We start from the raw sequence: 20,803 nt of genomic DNA on the forward strand, positions 1-20,803 counted from the left end.
TGGTATATTAAACAAAGTTTATTTATGAAACAATCGTAAGACTACCTCGGGTGAAGAATAACTTATTCTGCCACCTGGATGATGAATAGTATTACTATATATGTGTGTGTGTGTGTCCATGTGTGTATGTGTGTGTGTGTGTGTTTGTTATTAATTTCACATTTATATTTGTTTTCCAACTCTTTTCTTGCTCTATGTGTAACAGCAGAACAAAAATCATCCACACACTATAACATAGCAAAATTATGAACCACGCATTACGGTCGACATTGAAACGAGATTCAACAACATAAAAACGCATCCATGAGTAGCACCCTTGACTATAGAAGCTCTTGGCTCTACTTGAAATTGTGCATGCATTCGTCCAAGTGGTTGACACACTCGCGGTACATCTCGAGCGCAATTTTGAGCTCCAAGCTGGTATTTCATCGGAGATGATCATGTCGATGATGCGACGACCATGTTCTTCTATTAATACTCGGTGGACACCTGGGGCAAGGAGGCACTTGAGCTTACTAACCAGCGCGTTGGCATGGTGGCGGCCTCGGACAAGGCGAATGGCGGGACCCATGCAAACAATGTGGCCGGCGTCCCGTGTAAGTACGATGCAGCCGCACTCTGGTGCAAGTACGAGGCAGATGGCCGCTGCCCATTCCTGGCAAGGAATCGGGCTACTAATGGTTGGTGGACACATCTACAACGTCATGTTGGGTGGGACACGAGGCAAGCAACGATGGATCCTCTCTTTCTCTACCATGTGTCGCGCCTATCGCTTTGCGGACCTCCATAAATCTTGTTGTTCAACACGCCTTGTCCTCTATGGCGCACCATCGATGATATTGTTGTGAGGCACGCTGAAGCCTCTGGAAGGCTCTACATAAGCATGGCGATGACGTGCAGCACAACGTTGTCTCGCGCTTTTCCAAGGACACCCTCGGCCTCGATGGGTTATTGCACCTGCACCAGATTTGTTTCCTTGTTGAGGAGGTTGAGGTGAGAGGCTGCGCTTCGTGGGGTTGTGATAACCCACAAGATCATTTCTAGCCTTTTTCGTTAAGTAAGAATGTCAAACCCAACGAGGAGCTAAAAGTAGAATTAATATTCTCTCAAGTTCTATCGACCACTAATACAACTCTACACACAACAATGTTCACTTTACCTAGTACAAGAAATAAACTACTTTGTAGGAATAAAACTAGAAGTTCTTTGTAGGTGTAAATGATAGGTTTGGAAGATAATAAAGAACATGGAAATAAAACATAGGTGCTATTTTAATAAAAGAACAATTGTAGAGCGTGTGGAAAATGGTGATAGGATTTGGGAGATTGTCCTAGGAAATTTATACCAAGACTCGTAATCATTTTTGCAATTTTATATGAGGTAGAGGCATGAGTTAATATACTTTCCGTACTTGGATCATATGAACTTATGATTCGACATCTAGCAAACATCTGAAACTACTAGAATTATTAAGGTAAAATTTAACCATATCATTAAGTAACAAGTACCGTTTACTCCCATATGCAACAACCCTCTTACTCGGGTATAAGCTTTTGTCATTCTTGCTACCCACTATAAGCGAATCATGAACATATAGCAACACTATACAACGGGAACCCCTCATGTATGCGCGGTACGAAAGGAACCATAGGACAACACCAAAATAAAACATGCAACTTAAAACAATCAGGATCATCACTCAACCCATATGGCAAAAGAAATCAACTCAAACATCATAGGATTGCATCACATCATTGGATAATATTATGAAACATAAAGCACCCTGTTCAAGTAGGTGTGGGGTATAATGGGTTGTGGGAGAGTGGGCCTCTAATAATGTACAATGGAAGGTGATGGTCATGTTGAGGAAGACGGCAAAGTTGTTGGTGTAGATCGTCGTCATGATGGTTCCCCCGACGGTGTTTCGGCGCCAATGGTAGAGAGGGGGAGAGCGCCCCCTCCTTCGTCTTGTTTCTTGGCCTCCCCCTTGGATGGGAGGAGGGTTTCCCCTCTAGTCCATGTCTGCTATGGCTCCTGGAGGACACAGGCCCTCCGATTGGATCTCTCTTTGTTTCTCTTGTGTTTCGCATTCCTGATTTCTGGCATTTCATCGTTTCTTATATTCCCGGAGACCCCTAACACTGATTGGGCTAAAATTTTGAGGGCATTTTTATCAATATATTAGCTTCTTTGCGCCCGAATGACACCATCAACCAACCTCCAAGGTGGCTACATGCTCAAGGGCATGCCCTACCCCCTAGGTGCGCCCACCGAGTTTGTGGGCCCCTCGAGCATCGCGTAGTGTTGACTCTTTTTTGCCAAAAATCGCATATATTATAAAGTAAATATTTGAAAAAAATATAGCGTTTCGACTTCGTTTGATATAGGATTTGTTGTGAAACGAAAAATATACAACAAACAGGAACTCGCATTGGGCAGTGGATCAATATGTTAGTCCAATAAAATCATATAATTGTTGCCAAAAGTATATAAAAGTAGTAAAATAATCGCATTAATTATTCAAAAATTATAGATATGACATAGACGTATCAGCATCCCCAAGCTCAATTCCTGCTCATCCTCGAGTAGGTTAATAATAAAAATATATTTTTTATATGAAATGCTACCTAACCTAATTTTGAACAAATATCTAATCATGGCATGAATATTAAGATACAAGTGATTCAGGGCAATAGTCTGTCATTTAACAAAAATACATCCATACTTAGGTTTACTAAATAAACAAGCATGCCATTCAAAACAAACGATGCTAAAGAACGTTATCCCTACACATTTAATTATGTAATCATGGCATGACTCCGTCTTCCTAACACAAGTACATGTCATGATCAACCTAGTGTCAAGTCAGGTATTTGGTTCATATTTTTCACGTGCTTCATCATTTTCAACTACACCCAATACATGAGTATGAGCCATCGACATAGAATTACATGTGGAATAGAAGATGGTGGTAGAGATCAATATGAGAAATCAAAAAGGAAGAAAGGCTCGCATCAACTCGGCGGATTACTGGGCTATGGAGATGCCCATCAATTTATATCAATTCAAGGAGTAGGGATTGCCATGCAATGAATGTGCTAAGGGATATAAGTATATGAAAGCTTGAATGAAATTAAGTTGGTCTGCATGAACTTGCTTGCTCATTGCTACTTCTTGAGCTTGCATTGATTTTTCCCTTGAAGAGGAAAGGGTGATGCAGCAAAGTAGAGATAAGTATTTCCCTCAGTTTGAGAACCAAGGTATCAATCCAGTAGGAGTATCAACATGAGGCACCAAGGCACCTGCGCAAAGACAAACAAACTTGCACCCAACGCGATAAAGGGGTTGTCAATCCCTTTACGATTACTTGCAAAGTGAGATCTGATAGTGATAATAGGTAAATATAAATAAATAAATAAAAGTGCAGCAAGGTATTTTTGGTATTTTTGTATGTAGATCTGAATATATAATGTGTAAAATAGACCCCGGGGCCATAGTGTTCACTAGAGGCTTCTCTCGTGATAGCAAGTATTACGGTGGGTGAACGAATTACTGTCGAGCAATTGATAGAATCGCGCAAAGTCATAATGATATCTAAGGCAATGATCATACATATAGGCATCACGTCCGAGACAAGTAGACTGATACTTTCTGCATCTACTACTATTACTCCACACATCGACCGCTATCCGGCATGCATCTAGTGTATTAAGTTCATAACAAACAGAGTAACGCCTTAAGCAAGATGACATGATGTAGAGGGATAAATTCATGCAATATGATATAAACCCCATTTTTTTCCCTTGATGGCAACAACATGATCCGTGCCTCGCTACCCCCTCTGTCACTAGGTGAGGACACCGCACGGTATGAACCCAAAAGCAAGCACTTCTCCCATTGCATGAATTATAGATCAAGTTGGCCAAATGAAACCCATAACTCGAAGAGAATTACAAGGATACAAAATCATGCATATAAGAAATCAGAGGAGACTCAAATAATATTCATAGATAATCTGATCATAAATCCACAATTCATCGGATCTCGACAAACACACCGCAAAAGAAATTTACATCGGATAGATCTCCATGAAGATCATGGAGAACTTTGTATTGAAGATCCAAAAGAGTGAAGAAGCCATCTAGCTACTAGCTATGGACCCAAAGGTCTGTGGTGAACTAGAGAGGCAGTGGTGTTGATGAAGAAGCCCTCCGTGTCGGAATCCCCCTCCGGCAGGGTACCAGAACTGTCCCCAGATGGGATCTCGCGGAAACAGAAGCTTGCGGTGGCGGAAAAGTATTTTTGTGGCTCTCTGTGTTGGTTTGGGGATTTTCGGGAATTTATAGGCGAAAGAGGTAGGCCAAAGGAGGCACGGGGGGCCCACGAGCCTGCTAGGCGCCCCCCGGGGCGCGCCTAGGGGGCTCGTGGCCTCCTCCGTGGCCCTCTTCCTTGGTTCTAAAGTCTTCTAGATCCCTTCTGTTATGGAAAAAAATCATCCCGAAGGTTTTATTCCGTTTGGACTCCGTTTAATATTCTTATCTGAAAAAGGTCAAAAACACGTAAAAAACAGAAACTGGCACTGGGCACTCAGTTAATAGGTTAGTCCCAAAAATGATATAAAATAGCATATAAATGCATATAAAATATCCCAAGTTGATAATATAATAGCATGGAACAATCAAAAATTATAGATACGTTGGAGACGTATCACTCATGAATACCTTGGGCATTTGAGGAAGTCTGTCACCGGAATATACAAGCTAAGTTATATAATGAAAAATTCCCAATAGCATGTGAAAGTGACAACTCAAGAGATTCTCTATATGAAGAACATGGTGCTACTTTGAAGCACAAGTTTGGTAAAACGATAGTAACATTTCCACTTCTCTCCTTTTCTCTAATATTTGTTTTTCTTTTTTATGGTGGTCTCATTTGGCCTCCCTCATTTTTCTTTATTATGGTGCGCTATTTTTGCCTCCCCCCTTTTCCCTTTTTTCATTTTTTTGCATCTGGAGGCTCATCCCGACTTGTGGTGGAATCTTAGTTTCCATTATCCTTTCCTCACTTGGGACAATGCTCTAATAATGATGATCGTCACACTTTTATTTACTTACAACTTGAAATTACAACTCGATAAAAACTATACAAGATGAATCTATATGAATGCCTCTCGCAGTGCACCAGCATGTGCAATGATCTCGCATATCATATCGAAAACGGACAAGCCAGGAAAATATCATGCTAGATATCTAGTGTTTTTATGTTTTGATTAGAATTTGTGCCAAGTAAAGCCTTTGGGATGATTTGCATGATGAGTAGAATTGATACGATGCAAAAGCAGAAACTTTGACGTCGAGTGCAGAATTTCTATGGTTTTACTGGAACATCATTTTGAGCTTAACGTTTTACATAATATTTCTATACAAATTCCTCAGGTTGTCCTAATTATTCAGAATTTTTGGAGTTACATAAGTATAGGTTCATTACATATTCCTAGAGACTATTTTGTTTCGGTTAGATTCTGTTCTTGCTTGCGTAGTTTGCTTGTTTTGATGATGTTATGGATTGTATTGGGGGGGATAAGCCATGGTGAAGTTAGAATACAATAACCTATGTTACAATAAAATAAGAATCAACTTATAACAGCACCTGAAAGTATTTGATATGTTGCTTATACTAACGGATCTCACGAAGTTGTGTTTAGTTTTATGTGATTGAAGTTTTCAAGTTATGGGTATTATCCCGGTGGACAAAGGATTGAGGAGCAGCAAAAACCTTAACTTGGGGATGCCTAAGGCACCCCAAGGTAATATTCTAGAAATACTCAAGCGTATAATCTTGGGGATGCCCCGAAAGGCATCCCCTCTTTTCGTCTCAATCCATCGGTATGTCACTTGGAGCTATATTTTTATTCATCACATGATACGAGTTTTGCTTGGCACATCGTTTGCTTTTGTTTTATTTTATTTTAATTTTTCAACTATTATTTTTTGCTGTACACACCTATTTGAGAGAGATACTACATCATCACAATTTGTTGGAATACTCTATGTGCTTCACTTATATCTTTTGAGATTAACAGTTGCCCTTGTACTTCACTTATATCTTTTTGAGCATGGTGGCGTGTAGATTTTACAGAAATATTATGCTCTCGTTCTTCACTTATAATTGTTTGAGAGATGTAAAAATAGTGAAGGTTATTTCATGGGTCATAAGACTAGATAAATAATAATTAGTATTCAATGAGTGGTAATTAAAACCATCATGTAGCACATATAGAGAAATTGTGGGTTAATGATATTGACGTGGTGATATGAAAAAGGTATGAGTGCATTATTATTAATTTAGAGAGGCGTAGATATTAAGAGATGTTAAACTTCTTGTTCATCTAAACAATTAAAGGGCATGGTGATGATGTTTGAGCATTTCTATTCCTTGTTGAAATCCTAGTGTTGTTTTGAGTGGGAGTCGCGCGATGGTTAATTCCTACCAACCCTCTCCCTCGGGGCATGCGAGTAGTACTTTGGTTTGTGATAAAGCTAATAAAACTTTGTGATAAGTACATGAGTTCTTCATGACTAATGTGACACCATGGACATACGCAATCTCACCTCCTCATGTTTTCTAGCCTCTTTGGTACCGTGCATCGCCCGTTCTCACCTTGAGGATCGATGCTAATTTCGCCGGTGCATCCAAACACCGTGACAGGACACGCTATGTTTTAGATAAACCTTTTTATATCCTCCTCAAAACAGACACCATACCTACCTGTCATGGCATTTCCATATCCATTCCGAGATATATTGCCATGCAAATGCCATCATCACTTCACATGACTAGTTCGTTCATCATCATATTGTTTTGCATGATAATATAGAGCTGACATAGTATTTGTGGGGAATCCACCGTTCATTATATTTTTATACAAGTCCGCTAGATCTATGCACATCCTGGTACACTATGAGAGGCATTCATACATAGTCATATCGTCCTATCAGTTTTCATATTGAGTTGTAAGTAAATAAAAGTGTGATGATCATCATTATTAGAGCATTGTCCTAGTGAGGAAATAAAAATTGAGGAGGCCAAGTGATCCCACCATAAAAAAATGAATTAGAGAAAAATAGAGAAGGGACTTTGCTACTATCTTTTACTACACTCTTGCCTCAAAGTGGCACCTTGTTCTTCATATAGAGAGTCTCATGTGCAATCATTCGTATGCTAGTGGGAATCACTTCTCATAAAATTGGCTTGTATATAATGATGACGGGCTTCCTCAAATGCCCAAGGTCTTCATGATCAAGCAAGTTGGATGCACACGCCACTTAGCTTCAGTGGATCTTTCATACACTTATAGCTCAAGTGCCTCATTTGCATGGCAATCCCTACTCCTTGCATCGATATCTACCGATGGGCATCTCCATAACCCGTTGGTACACCTAGTTGATGTGAGACTATCTTCTCCACTTTTACCCCTTTGAAACTAACCAACATATTCTATTCCACCTTTATGCTTTGTCCAATGGTTCACGCTCATGTATTGCGTGAATAATAAAAAGTTGACGCATATTGAAAAGGTACGATCCAAATGTCTAACTTGGACACCGTGGTGCTTGACATTTGCATTAATGTGGTGAAACAATCTTTGAGGATCGTATACTTTGAACAATTAATGATTTTGATGGATATACCTATAAGTATTGTTGTGTTAATATTTGTTAATTCATCATTTCTCTATGAGCATACATGCATAAGGTTACATCATGGATAGCATGCCACATCAAATTTCTATTTTTATCATTTATCTACTTGAGGACAGACACGAATTTAGCTTGGGGATGCTTGATACGTCTCGAAAGTATCTATAATTTTTTATTGTTCCATGTCGATATATTATCATTTTAGAATACTTTTGGGGTATTATTTACCAATTTATATAATTTTAGAGCACTAAGCTATTGACCTAGTGCCAATTGTTGTTTTCTGCATGTTTTTCACTTTTCAGGTTTTCCATACCAAACGAAGCCCAATTGACCTCAAAAAATTTGGTGATTTTTTCTGGACCAAAACAAGACCAACGAGTATCGGAAGAAGGGTGGATGGAGGCCGCACGAGGGCGCCACAAGCCAACTAGGCGCGACCTGGGGGAGAGGGCGCCTTGATGGTTTGTGCCTCCCTCGTGGCCCTCCCGACTCCATTCTCTCGCTAATAAATTCTCTTATACCCAAAAAACATTAGAATGAGTCCCGAAACACTTTTTACACCATCACAAGCCTCTTTTCCGACTGGAGGCCATCTGGAGCTACGTTCCGACACCCTGTCGGAGGGGGATCAATCACGGAGGGCCTGTTCATCAACCTTGCTGCCCTCACGATGATGTGTGAGTACTTCACCAGAGACCTATTGGACCATGGCCAATACCTATGCGGCAATCTCTCTCTATCTTTAATCTTCAATACAATGATCCTCGCATCTTCGCTTTGATCCACATGATGTAATTCCTTTTGTCTGATGCGTTTGTTGGGATCCGATGAATTGTGGGTTTATGTTCAGATTATTGATGATAAATATTTGAGTCTCATTTGAATACTTATATGATTCTTATATGCATGATTATGATACCTTTGTAATTCTCTCCGATCCATTGAAATAGTTTGGCTAACTTGATCGATATTTCTTCGGTGAGAGAGGTGACTAATAGTAGGTGCAAACTGTAAAATTTATATATCCCAATGACAGAAGGGGAAAGATTCATCTTTGTGTTGCTGCTACTAAGGATAAAATGATGGGGTTTATTCATATTGCTTGAGTTTACTTTGTCTACATCATGTCATTGTTCTTCATGCATTACTCTCTTTTACTTAATACTCTAGATGCATGCTGGATAGCGGTCGATGAGTGGAGTAATAGTAATAGGTGCAGACAGGAGTCGGCCTATTTGTTTATGGACGTGATGCCTATATACACATGATCATTGCCGTGAATATCGCATAACTATCTACTTTTCTGTCAATTGCCCAATAGTAATTTGTTTACCCACCGTATGCTATTTTTCATGAGAGATGCCATTACGGAAAACTATGCCCCCCGGGTCTATTCACAACATATTGATAAGACCTTCAATACATTGCTGCCATTTACTTGTTTTTATTTTATCTTGCTTTCTACAATTATATACACACCTCATTCGCTTGCAAATAACAAGACAAGAGGATTGACAACCCTCTTGCCCGCATTGTGTGCAATTTGTTTGTTATTTTTTGTGCAGATGCTCAACACGGTTTATTCCTATTGGTTTGATAAACCTTGGTTTCATAACTGAGGGGATACTTACCCACATTGTACTGCGATAACCTGTTCCTCTTCATGGAAAACCGAACGAGATCACAATTATCAATATGTCTCCAATGTATATAATTTTTTATTGTGTAAAGCTATTATTTTTTCAATCTTGTATACTTTATATAAATTTTTATATCATTTTTGGGACTAAGATATTAATGCGGTGTCCAATGCCATTTGCTGTTTTTTCCCTGTTTTCCTATTTTTGAGAAATGAATACCAAATATAGTCCAACCATGATGAAACTTTTTGATGATTTTTTTCTATACGAGAAGACACCCTAGAAGCTTTTGGCAAAGAGCACAAGACGTTCGAGGAGATGACAAGACAATAGGGAACGCCTTGGGGGGTAGGCGCTCCCTGATGTTTTGTGGGCCCGTAGTAGGTCCGCGTGGCCTAATTCCAACTCTATAAATTCCCATTTATTACAAAACCCCTAGAGCAATACAAAAACAATTTTTCCATCGCCGCATGTCTCTATTCTTATGCGATACCATCTGGAGGCCTTTTCCGATATCACGAAGGCCGTCTTCATCAACCTTGCTGCCTCCATGATGATATTTGAGAAGTCTACCTCGAACCTATGGGACCATAGTGATTGTCTAGATGGCTTCTTCTCTCTCTTTTATCTTCAATACCATGTTCTATCCGGAGATCTATTCGTTGTAACTCTTTTGTGCGATGTGTTCACTCGGATCCAATGAATTGTGGGTTAATGATCGGATTATTCATTGGCAGTAAATGAATCTTTTATAAATTCTTAATTGAATACTCTCTGAATTCTATTACGCATGATTTATATAGCTATGCAATGCCTTTTGATCTATGGGTTTACTTTGGCCAAGTTGACCAAACGATCTTCAGTGCAAGTGGTGCATAGTAGTGGGTTCAATCTTGCGGTGTCCTCACCAAGTGACATAAGGGGTAGTGAGGCACATATTGTATTTTTGCTACTATGGATAAAACAAAGGTGTAAGGGCATACTTCTACCCCTTTGATATTGGTGACTGATGGCGACACTTTTGCGGACTAATCATGTGCAATAAGCCTTTCAGGTATTTCCTAGGTTTCCACAAAGACGATTCTTGCCCCTCACTGTTTTGATGTGAAGACCGTTTTCGCTCTTACGGTTCGTTGTTGGTAGACTTGGGTTGTAGGAAAATCCATACTATTAAGAGGGGATCCGCTTTGGAAAAGTCTGGGTGAAATCATCCCGTACACGTCTCCCTCACCCCTTTTCCGCTTCGATGGAGCTTTTCTACCTTTCCTAAACCTGCCTTGCACTTTTCAAGATGTAGTACTGCTCCGAGGAGCGGTACTACCTCTTATCACCGATAGTACTACCATGCGGGCGGTAGTACCGCTCAGTGCAGTAGTTTTCTACTGGTGCCGCTGGCCTGTACCTCTCTCAAAAGTGCGAACACTTTTTGTGGGTGCCTTTTGTGGTACTACAGGGCGGTAGTACCGCCCATAGCGTGGTACTACCGCTTGTTACTACCGCCCTCAGTGGTACTAGCGTCTGTGCCTCAGTTTTGGCGTGTCTCCTTTTGCCTAAGCGGTACTACCTCTTATCGTTGGTAGTACCGTTCCCAAGAGCGGTAGTATCGCTTTTGTCTCGTGCACAAGGGGTGGGTAACAGGCAGATTCCCTCCCACACTATAAAAGGGTGTTTTTCTTCCCTGAGAACTCCACCTTTGCCCCCGAAGCTCCATTGTTTCTCGAAGCTCCATTTTAGCCCGATCTCTCTCCCTAGCCAACAAAACTGGGTTTGGTTGAGAAGGCCTTGGTCTACACTTCCACCAAGAGAAATTTGATTCCCCCCACTAATCCCTTGCCAATCTTGTTACTCTTGGGTGTTTGAGCACCCTAGACGGTTGAGGTCACCTCGAAGCCATATTCCATTGTGGTGAAGCTTTGTGGTCGCGTTGGGAGCCTCCCATTAGGTTGTGGAGGTTGCCCAAACCTTGTTTGTAAAGGTTCATTCGCCGCCTTCAAGGGCACCACTTAGTGGAATCACGACACCTCGCATCGTGTGAGGGCGTGAGGAGAATACGGTGGCCTTAGTGGCATCTTGAGGAGCATTGTGCCTTGATGTCCCACAAGCGTATGGGATCGCAGCAGTTTTCGAGGGTAGAGTATTCAACCCAAATTTATTGATTCGACTCAAGGGGAAGCGAAAGAATATTCTCAAGTATCACAGTTGAGTTGTCAATTCAGCCACACCTGAAAGATTAGTGTCTCCAAGCAAAGTATCAGTAGCGAAAGAATATTAGTCACAATATCTCTCATGTACTTAGCATACATAGACATTTTGAGCATATCTGTCAAACGCATTTGCAGAAAGACAGGTCTGATCATTTCAACAAATCGCTCAAAATCCTCATCATCCTTTTTCTTGGATGGTTTGGGAGGAAAGGGCATAGGTTTCTGGACCCATGGTTCGCTTTCTTTACCAGGCTTCCTAGCAGCAAAGTCATTCTTATCGTATCTCTTAGTCTTAGGTTGTGGGTTATCAAGATCAACACTAGGTTCAATCTCCACATCCTTTTCATTGCTAGGTTGAACATCTTCATGAACATCACTATTGATATTATCATTAGGCTCATGTTCATCACCAGATTGTGTTTCAACATCAGAGACAGAGACATCGTTTGGACTCTCAGGGGTACAGCAACAGGGTTGCTAGCGTGCAGGTTCCTATCATCTTTCTTCTTCTTTCTAGGATGACTAGGTGCATCTGTGCTAACTCCTTGGGAATCTTGTTCAATTCTCTTTGGACGACCCTCAGGATACAAAAGTTACTGGGTCATTCTACCGCCTCTAGTAACGACTCTGACGGAATTGTCATTCAACTCATTAAGCAAGTCATTTTGAGCTTTAAGTACTTGTTCTACCTGAGTAGTAACCATAGAAGAATGTTTACTCAGAAGTTTAAGATCGTTGACGTTTCTGTCCACACAAGCACTTAAATGACTAAGCATACGAGCATTTTGTTCCAATTGTCTGCTAACATAATCATTGAAACTCTGTTGTTGGGCAACGAAGTTATCAAATTCATCAATGCATAATCTAGCAGGTTTATCAAAAGGAATATCACTCTCATCAAACCTATGCAGAGAATTTACTTCTACTACCTGTATCGGGTTATCGGTACCATGGATCTCTTCGATAGATGGTAGATTTTTTACATCTTCAAATTTAATGCCTTTCTCTCGCATAGATTTCTTAGCTTCTTTCATATCTTCAGGACTGAGGAATAGAACACCTCTTTTCTTCGGATTTGGCTTAGGAGGTGGTTCGGGAATAGTCCAAGCATTCTCATTGCACAAGATGTTATTCAACAGAATCTCCGCTTGTTCTACGGTTCGTTCCCTAAAAACACTACCGACACAACTATCTAAGTGGTCTTTGGAAGCATCGGTAAGTCCATTATAGAAGATATCAAGTATTTCATTCTTCTCAAGAGGGTGATCGGGCAAAGCATTCAATAGCTGGATGAGCCTCCCCCAAGCTTGTGGGAGACTCTCTTCTTCAGCTTGAGAAAAGTTGTATATTTCCTGCAAGGCACCTTGCTTCTTATGGGCAGGGAAATATTTATCAGAGAAGTAGTAGACCATATCCTGGGGGCTACGCACACAACAAGGAGCAAGAGAAGTGAACCAGGTCTTAGCATCATCCTTTAGCGAGAAAGGAAACAACTTGAGCATATAGTAGTGGCGGATATTTTCCTCACTAGTGAATAGGGTGGCTATATCGTGCAGTTTGGTAAGATGGGCTACAACCATTTCAGACTCATAACCGTGAAAAGGATCAGATTCGACTAGAGTGATTAACTCAGGGTCGACAAAGAATTCATAATCCTTATCGGTCACAAAGATAGGCGAAGTGGCGAACTTTGGGTCGTATTTCATCCTAGCGTTCAGAGATTTTTCTTTCCACTTGCGCAGAAGTTTCTCAACATCATAGCTATCCTTACACGCAAGAAAATCCTCAGCTATCTCTCCCTCCATAACATAGCACGTATCAGGCATAGGAGGCAATTCATGCATAGTAGGAGGTTCTACTTCAATAGTATCAGCAGTTTCAGAAGTATCATCACATCAAGCAGCAGCTCTAGCAATATGTGCATCAAGGAATGCACCAAGTGGCAAAGCAGTATCAGGCATAACAGGCATAGTGTCTAGCATAGCATCATCAGGCATAGTATCAAGCATAGCATCATCAGGCATAGGCGACATATCAAGATTTCTAGCAGGAGGTGAAGTCGCAAACTTACTCAGAACTGAAGGTGAATCAAGTGTAGAGCTAGATGGCAGTTCCTTACCTCTCCTCGTAGTGGAAGGTGGGATTTTAGTTCTTGGATCTTTTGGATTCCTCATAGTGATCAACAGACGTCAATCCCAAGTGACTCAGAGAATATAGCTGTGCTTCCCCGGCAACGGCGCCAGAAAAAGCCTTGATGTCCCACAAGCGTATGGGATCGCAGCAGTGTTCGAGGGTAGAGTATTCAACCCAAATTTATTGATTCGACTCAAGGGGAAGCGAAAGAATATTCTCAAGTATTAGCAGTTGAGTTGTCAATTCAACCACACCTGAAAGATTAGTGTGTGCAAGCAAAGTATCAGTAGCAAGGTAGTATGATAGCAACGGTGCCAGAAAAAGCCTTGGTTGACGGGATTGTCAGTACCGCTTACCTAGCCTCGGCAACGGCGCCAACAAAGTCTTGCAACAAGTAACAACAGGGTAGCAAGGAACAGTAGCAGCAGCAACAACAAACTAACAAGTAACAACAGTAGCAACAGTAGCAACAAAGTGACAACAGCAAAGTGGCCCAATCCCTCTTGTAGCAAGGGACAAGCCTAGGTAAAGTAACGTATCGAGAACCACTAGTAAAAGACTCATAGGCAGTGAATCGGTGATGGATGAGTGTGAAGGATGTGCTTCATCATGTAACAGCTATAACACAGAGATATATGTGACTAGCTTCCGTTCGTCGATCTAATGTAGGCATGTATTCCTAATGTAGTCATACGTGCTTAGGGAAAAGAACTTGCATGGCATCTATTGTCCATCCCTCCCGTGGCAGCGGGGTCCTAATGTAAACTACAGGATATTAAGGTTCTCCTTTTAGTAAAGAACCGGACCAACGCATTAACACGCGGTGAATACATAAACTCCCCATACTATGGTCATCTCCGGGAGTGGTTCCGGCTATTGTCACTCCGGGGTTGCCGGGTCATAACACATAGTAGGTGACTACAACTTGCAAGATAGGATCTAAAACACACATATATTGGCGACAACATAATAGGTTCAGATCTGAAATCATGGCACTCGGGCCCTAGTGACAAGCATTAAGCATAGCCAAGTAGTAGCAACATCAATCTAGAACATAGGATACTAGGGATCAATCCCCGTAAAAAACTAACTTGATTACATGATAGATCTCATCCAACTCATCACCGTCTAACAAGCCTACGACGAGATTACTCACGAACGATGAAGAGCATCTTGGAATTGTCGATGGAGAAAGGTTGATGATGATGATGGCGACGATTTCCCCTCTCCGGAGCCCGAAACGGACTCCAGATCTGCCCTCCAGATTAAGAACAGGATGTGGCGGCGCCTCCGTATCAGAAAACGCGATGAAACCTTCTCTCTGATTTTTTTCCACGCAAAACGGAAGATATAGAACTGAGATTGGGGGCAGTGGTGCCACGTGGGCCCCATAATCCCTCATGGCGCGGCCATAGGGGGTGGCCGCGGCCGAGGGCTTGCAGCCCACTGGCACGGCCCCTCACGTGGATCTTTGCGCAGGTATTTTTCTTTTATTCCATAAAAAATCTCCGTAAATTTTCAGGACGTTCCGAGAACTTTCATTTCTGCACAAAAACAACACCATGGCAATTCTCCTGAAAACAATGTCAGTCCGGGTTAGTTCCATTCAAATCATACAAATTAGAGTCCAAAACAAGGGCAAAAGAGTTCAGAAAAGTAGATACGACGGAGGCATATCATGCCTCCACACCGCTCCAACGGAGACGCACTTCCCCTCAAAGGGAAGGAACTTTGAAAAAACATCCTCGTCTTCATCAATTCCACTTGTGGTTATTTCTTACCTTTACTTGTATTTACTTATTGCTTCTTACTATTGTTGTTAGCATCATATAGGTTGCTCTCCTAGTTGCATATCTAGACAACCTATTTGTTTCTAAACATAATTTGTTTAAAGAAAAGCTTAAAATTTGTTAGTTGCCTATTCAGCCCCCTCGAGTCAACCACATTGATCCTTTCAATTGGTTTTAGAGCCTCGTCTCTTTATTAAGGGTTTCACCACCCAAATAGTATGGTTGGCGACGAGGACCAGGTTGGGGAGGTGTCCGAGGGAGCTACTGCGAACTCGGTCACTTGTGAGGAGTTAAATGAGGTCATGTCCACATTTAAGTCCTCAATGACTATCGAGGTCAAAAACATGCTCAAAGATTTCCTTGAGGGTTTGAAGCCTTCTTCCAAACCATTGCCTATGGTTAATCCCATTGCGTCTAGTTTGGAGACCAATCTTGAAAAGTAACATGCTAGTACCGATAGAAACAAATTTCCTCAAAGGACGAGTGGGGAAAATACCTTTGCATTTGGCCCACCTCCCATGGACTATGGTGGACCAGTTCACTCCCCGCATATTGTTAATCACGGTGCTCCTCCTAAACTTGTTAAAAATGATTTTGCTAATGGGATTTTTCGTATCAAGTCTCATTTGAACCACAGCTCAACACAACTTTGGAGAATTATTGAGCAGGGGTTCTACTAGCATGATCCAAGAATTCTCACGCCAAGAGAAGAGGTTGACAATCAGCTCAATCACTCTGCTTTGTTCATCCTTCAAGAATCAGTCCCCGTTGAAGACCTTCCTCACTTGCATCCCTTCACTCGTGCCAAAGATTGTTGGGATCACATCACCTCCATGTAGAAGGGAAGCTCAAGCATTCAACGGTCTAACTGTGAAGAGGTTCTTGATAAGTCCGATGATTTTGCTAGGATCGAGGATGAGGAACCTCGCGAGCTCTACCGAAGAGTTACAACTCTTGTTGTTGCTCTCCAATATCACGGAAGCAAATATGTGGATGACAATTGGATTAAGCATAAGTTTCTCAAGTCCATCATGCCCTTCAACAAGTCCATGTCCTCCGTCATCCTTCAAAGGCCGGACTTTCACTCCGTGTCCTCAAGCGATATGTTGGATAAGTTTATTGCCATGAACATATTGAACAAGACCGCTAACAATGCTCTAGCCCGAGTTAAATGGTCTAGAAAAGACCCCCCAACCTTCCTTTGTAGGCCAAGGCTGATGTGGAGGAAGTTGAGGAAGACGAAGAAGAATTTTGTCCTGAAGACACCAAGTATGCCTACGACGAGCACATGGTTCTTGCATCAAGGCAATTTTGGGGCAACAAGAAAACTCAAGGCCCAACTTATCCAAGAACAACTCAAGCAGGTCTAAGGGAAAGCAACGCGTGAGAACTTGGTACAACTGTGGCAATGTGAGTCACTTTGTGGCAGATTGTCCCTAAGAGCAGAGGGAAGACAATGGTGGCAAGCTCATTTGCAAAGACAAGACCAAATCTTTCTGAAACAAGAACAACTTCCCTAAGAAGATGCCCCCTAAGGGGTTGGTGGCTCAAGAAGAGTACCTCTCCAATGAGGATGGTGTCCATGAGACAAGTGGTGAAGCAATGGGAATGGCCACGGTGGCCATTGCATCTTCTTCTCCAAGCAAGGTGTCTCTCTTCAAGGCCCCCAACGAGGACTGTGTTGCCAAGTGTTTGATGGCCAAGGCATCCAACAAGGTAACATCTAACGCTCAAATTTCCAACATCAAAGCTATCATTTCCGCTACCGTGGTTAGCGGAGATGAAAAGGAAGAGGTAGAGGAGGAGGAAAACTCCTTCGGTAATTTCATGAGAAACTCAACGGTAAATACAAGAAGCATGTTGTTTGTCTCTTGGAACAACTCGGTGAGGCTAATGACCTCATTGAATCGCATGAAGATACTGTCTCTATGCTACAAGGCCATAGCCGGTGAGATTGTGGATCTTTCCATTGCTCTTGAAAAAGATCAAGGACTTCGTTTGATTCTTGAGGATTCACCTAACGATGACCTTGCTAAGATAAAAAAGGATCTTGATCATGCTCTTGTTCTTACCGTATGCTTCAATCCGAAAAGAGTGCACTTGGGATTGATCATGATAGACTCAAGAAAGAGCTTGCAACACTTGACAAGGCTCACAAGGCCTTGAAGAGTGGTCATGTCTTTTTAATATATTATCATGCTTAACTCCAAGTAAAATTCACTAAGGAAATAGCCACTTGCTCTCCATTTGTTTTAGTTGATAATGTCCATGCTACTAACCCCTGTTGTGAGCATGCACATCTTGTGGAGGAGAACTCAAAATTAAAAGAGCACCTTGAGAAAGGCCTTGTGACATGCATCCAAGGTGAAAAGAATCTTAATGACCTTTTGAGCAGTCAAAAGGAAGTGGTTGCAAAGGAAGGAGTTGGGTTTTCGCCTAAGTCCAAGAAGAACAACAAGAAGAATAAGACCAAGCAACCTCCCTAGCTTATGGAAACATTTGTTAAAACAGGGGAGGGTACTCATGGGAAGAAGAAGGACCAAGCTAAGGGTGGTAATGCCGCGAAGGGCAATACCCCTCTACCCAACACAGCCGACACTTTAATCCCTCCTATGTGTTGTGCCATGCCAATGATGGAAATGTTTTTGCTAAGTTTGTTGGTTCTTATGATGAGTACATTGCATGTTCCATTTGGGTTCCTAAGACCCTTGTTGCTAACATAAGACGACCCATTAAAAAATGGGTACCTAAATCCAAGCATTGATCTTATGCAGGAGTTTGCTTCCGGTGGGGTGTCATGGTTGCTCGATAGTGGAGCAAAAAATCATATGACTAGAAGCAAGGACTTTGTGGTGGACGTTCAACCTGACCCATCCATTGCCACCCAAGTCTCCTTTGGCGATGATGCAATTTCAAAGGTATTGGGTCTCGGCAAGGTGGTAATTTCTCCGAAACATACCATTGAAAAGGTTATGCTTGTTGAGACCCTCGCATACAATTTACTTTCCGTTCATCAACTTGAACTTATGGGCTTTAGTACTTTATTTGGCATTAACTCTGTGGCTCTTTTGTGGAGCAAGACTCTTAAAGTAGCCTTTGTTGCGCATGTCGAGAATGGTCTCTATGTGGTTAACTTTTCAGAGCGACCCAGTGAAACCGTGACTTGCTTAATGGCTAAAGATGATGTGGGGTGGCTTTGGCATCGCCGGCTAGCCCATGCCAATATGAGATCTTTGCAAAGTCTCCTCAAAGGGGATCATGTTCTTGGACTAACCAATGCGAGTTTCGCCAGAGATCGTGCTTGTAGTGGATGTATTGAAGGAAATATTCATGAGACAGCTCACCGTCCCACAACTATCATCTACACAAAAAGGACCTTGGAACTCCTTCACATGTATCTCTTTGGTCCTCCATTTTATGATAGTCTTGGGGGAAGAAACTATTTCTTGGTGATAGTGGATGATTACTCAAGATATACCTCGTTATACTTTTTCAAGAGAAAGAGTGAGACTCAACAAACCATCATCGACTTTGCTAACTAAGCTCAACGTCAACATAATGCAAAGATATTGATGGTGAGAGGTGACAATGGCACCGAGTTAAAGAACTACATCCTAAATGAATTTCTGAGTGATGAAGTAATAAAGCATCAATACTCTGCTCCTTACACTCCTCAACAAAATGGTGTGGCACAGAGGAAGAATCAGACGTTAATGGATGCGCCAAGAACCATGATGGCGGAGTTTAAATATCCGTATAACTTTTTGGTCGAAGCCATTAACACCGCATATCATGCATCCAATCGGCCCTACCTTCACAAAGGCTTGAACAAGACTTCATATGAAATTCTTACCGGCAACTAGCCCAACCTCAATTACTTTCGGGTGTTTGGCTGTAAGTGTTTCATTTTTAAGAAAGGTGCCCGTTTGTCTAAATTTGAACCTAGAGCTCAAGAGGGCATATTTGTTGGTTATGCTACAAACTCTCGCGCTTACCGTGTCCTCAACAACTCCTTGAGACTCATTGAGGACACGTGTAACATGGAGTTTGACGAGAATAATGGCTCCCAAGTGTAGCAAAGTGGTCTTTGTGATGTAGGTGACGAAATTCCTCCCCAAGCCACAAGAAGAATGTGCGTGGGATACTTCCTGCCTGTTGAGGAACCCCTTGTGGCTGAAGGAGAAGGACAATGTTCTACTCATGTGGAACCATCACCGACTCAAGTTAAACACGCTTCCGAAGAACGCTCTGAAGGCCCTCATCCCCGTGATCTCGATCAAGGCGAAGATCAACTTCATGATGGTGCTGCACCAAATGATGCACTTGATTCTGCTCACCCCTCCGAGAGTGCTCGAGATCAAGAGCAAGCTCAAGATCAAGACCAAGTTCAAGATCAAGAGCAAGCGCAAGAACAAAATCAAGCTCAAGATTAAGGGGAAACTCAAAAAGGTAGTAAAAGTCTCAAATATGCTTCTCAGCTTACCCATGAGGAGATTCAAGAAAGATGCGCTGCCAAGACTGCCAAAACACTCAAAAATCTTTCTCATGTGCTGGATAATGTCTACGACGGCTTACAGAGAGGGGTAACCACGCGTCGTCAATTATCAAACTTTAGTGCCCATCATGTGCTTGTTTCTTGCATTGAACCACTAAAGGTACAAGAGGCTATCGAAGACATGGATTGTGTTGAAGCCCTCCATGAAGAACTCAATAACTTCGAGCGCAACAAAGTGTGGCGTCTAGTGCCAAGACCAAAGGAGAACCACAATGTCATTGGGACAAAGTTGATCTTTAAGAACAAGCAAGATGCGAACGGTTTCGTCACTCGTAACAATGCAAGATTGGTAGAACAAGGCTACTCCCAAGTTGAAGGTATCGACTACGATGAAACCTTTCTTCCTGTCGCTCGCCTTGAATCTATTCGCATGCTGCTTGCATTTGCTTCTCAGCATAACTTCAAATTATACCAAATTGATGTGAAGAGGGAATTTCTTAATGGTCCCCTTAAGGAGTTGGTTTATGTCAATCAACCCCTAGGGTTCTAGGACCTGAAGTTCCCTAATCATGTGTATGTTCTCTATAAGGCACTTTATGGCCTTAAACAAGCCCCACGCGTGTGGTATGAGCATCTTACCGAGATGTTACATGACTGTGGATTTTAAGTTGGGAAAATTGACCCCACTCTTTTTACTAAGAAAGTCAAGTTGACCTTGTTCATATGCCAACTATATGTAGATGATATTATCTTTGGTTCTCCTAACAAAGCTTTTAATGAAGAATTGGCTACACTAATGACTAAAAAGTTTGAGATGTCTATGATGGGAGAGTTGAAG

This window comes from Hordeum vulgare, chromosome 3H (assembly GCF_904849725.1).
Source record: "Hordeum vulgare subsp. vulgare chromosome 3H, MorexV3_pseudomolecules_assembly, whole genome shotgun sequence".
Classification (NCBI taxonomy): domain Eukaryota; kingdom Viridiplantae; phylum Streptophyta; class Magnoliopsida; order Poales; family Poaceae; genus Hordeum; species Hordeum vulgare.